The sequence below is a fragment of the Xenopus laevis genome, chromosome 3S (assembly GCF_017654675.1).
Source record: "Xenopus laevis strain J_2021 chromosome 3S, Xenopus_laevis_v10.1, whole genome shotgun sequence".
NCBI lineage: Eukaryota > Metazoa > Chordata > Amphibia > Anura > Pipidae > Xenopus > Xenopus laevis.
In genome coordinates this window covers 19,346,448-19,349,300 of record NC_054376.1, presented here as the reverse complement: position 1 = coordinate 19,349,300, position 2,853 = coordinate 19,346,448, and positions in this window count along the sequence as shown.

The following is a 2,853-nucleotide window of genomic DNA, read 5'->3' as shown; positions in this document are numbered from 1 at the left end:
TCACTAATTCTCTGCTCAAGCCTGATCATATGCTGCTTGGCCCAAAGTCAACTTTCTGCCAACTTTCAGAATAAGTTAACGCAGATCCCTCATCCTTCTCAAGTCAAGACCCATGTTGGAAACCATTGCTATGTTGAAGAGATAGTTGTATAAAGCTGAATGTGTGAGAAATGTACAGTGAATAACTTCCTATTTAACTGTGGTATTGTGATGTGTTTTATATAAAAAGAATTGTGTAAGGCAGAGGTTTGTTTGTCCCTTGGTTCTGTGGGTTTATTACTACCTTTGTAGCACTTTCTGGTGAAGTCTCACACCCCGCATTGAACAAATCTATTTTCTCACTTTCTGATTGCAGTTCCCACATATAGAGGTCATTGCCTTGCTTCCAGACTCCCTGTCCCTTGGTTCATTGCTTGCAGGAAGATTTGCAACCATCTGGGAATCCTCTGTATCCTTCAGTCTTAATCTCTTTTCCATTTGCCTCTTTTTTGACATTTTCAAACTTTCCGGTACAATTTCCTGCCTACTTCACTTCTACTTCACTTCTGTTTTCTACCTTTGCGTACGGCTGTTGCATTCCTGTGCCATGTCCCTCAACAGTACTCATTTTTATTCCGCCTTGTTTCCTGCTTGGCACAGCTTGTCCTTCCATTTTTTTCCAGATTCTTCTTTCATTGTCCTGTACTGTTCACCTGCCTTGTTTTGTTGGCCTAATTCTTTCCTGTACTTTTTCCAATCTTTTAAGACTGCCCATGTCTTCTGGGATGATCTACACCCATCTTGAGTATCCCCCACCTGTTTTTTCCATCTATGCTATAGCAGTCTTTACCTAGGTGTCCTCGCAGCAACTAAGTGCTGGAACACTGTATTATGTTATTTTCCTTCATGTGTTTGTGTCCTTCTGGGATCTGTAATTCAGAACAGCTGGGAGGGGGCATTTTTGAGATTCCTGGGTACTTGAGTTTAAATTAGAATACATTAACCCTTTAGGGTTAATGTATCCTAATTTAAACTCAAGTACCCATTAGAGGAATCATTTCGAAACATCCTGTAACATCCGCCGTGTGCCAGCGCCTAAACACTGGCGAGCATCAACTTAGGCGCCGGCGCATAAACGCCAGCGTGCGTCAATTTAGGCGCCGGCATCAAAACGCCGGTGCACGGACGCTCCCTCTAAAACACTTAGGTGTAATGACCTCATAATGGTGCGTCTATTCTCCTATTGGCTGTTGATGTGCCTGTCCTTCCTCAACCCGCTCCTGATTGGTTCCTGCTCCCTTAAATACCTTCCTCTTCCTACTCTCATTGCCCAAGCTGGCTTCAGTTTCTACTGTTCCGCTAAAGCCCTGGTTGTCCGTGTTCCTGTTTGACCCTCTGCCTGTTTTCCTGGACCTTCGAACCTTCGCTGCTTGAAACCGACCTCTGCCTGAAACTCGACTACGCTTTTGTTTGATCCTTTGGTACCTCGCTTCTCTGACTTCTGGAACTGACCTTGCCTGAACTTGACTACCTTCTTGCCTGATCCCTTGTACTACGCTTTGGTAACACGCTTGGCTCCTTTGCTGTCTCCGCCGCAGAAAGCCCGGGGCCCCAAAAGGGCGTTGGTGAAGACCGGAGCCGTAGAGGAGTTCCCGTTGCCACCAGTCCTCCGTGGACCAGCCATCTTCCTACGGGATCCCAGGTAACAGAACGTTACAGTTAGCTTGGGCCAGAGAAAGGATGGATCCCTCCCAAGCTGCTGGTCGATCTACTTCCTTGGAGACGGTTTAAGAGACCCTTGTGAAGCATCTCGAGGACTCCGAGGCTTCCCAGTTACACCTTGCCCAGAGCCTGCAGCACCTCTCTAACCGTCTTGACGCCTTGCAAGCTTCCCAGTCTCCGCTGCCTCCTCTCTCGGTTGATCCAATCTCAGTTTCCGTTTCGGCTCCACCACCGGGCGGGGAGAGTTTTTCCTGGAGACCCAAGATTTCAGCCCCTTTACGCTATTCTGGCGATCCTGAGACCTGTCGGGGGTTTTTGAATCAATGTAAGATTCATTTTGAACTCTCTCAGTTCCGAATGAGAAGTCCAAGGTGGCCTACGTTATGACCCTGCTTTTTGGTAAAGCCCTGGCCTGGGCCTCTCCTCTTTGGGAACGGGATGATCCGTTGGTGCACAACTCCACGGCCTTTCTGTCCAACTTCCGAGAGATTTTTGATGCCCCTGGCAGGAAGGAGAATGCCTCTACTCATCTTCTGAAGATCTCCCAAGGGGCTGAGTACGCCATCGACTTTCGTACCATTGCCGCAGAGGTTTCCTGAAACACTGATGCCCTTGTGGCAGCCTTTTGGAATGGTCTCAATGAGTCCCTTAAAGATGAGTTGGCTGCTTGAGACCTTCCCCCGCAGTTTGAAGGCCTGGTCTCCTTGGTTATTCGAATTGACGTCCGCCTGAAGGAGAGGCTTTCGGCCAAGTCACGAGCTCATCGACTGCTCCTCGACTCCAACATCCCAGCTGCCCCAGCCAATTCTCTTCCGGTGCTGGAGGAACTCATGCAGCTGGGGGCTACCAGACTTACCCCCGAGGAGAGATCACGTCGTCGAACGGCAGGTCTGTGCCTTTATCGTGGCCTGAAGGGGCATTTCGTCAGTACCTGTCCTAACAAGCCTCAACCTCGGCCGCAGGGAAACTCCAAAGTCTAGGTCGGTGGGTGTAGACCGTCCTGGGCACTGCCACTTCTTCTCCACCAAGAACTTACTCTCGTCTGTTGGTTCCCTGTCGTATTAAGCACTCTTCCAAGACCATTTCTTGCCAGGCTTTCATTGACTCTGGTGCTGCTGGGAACTTCATCGACCTCTCTTTTGTCCGAGCTTC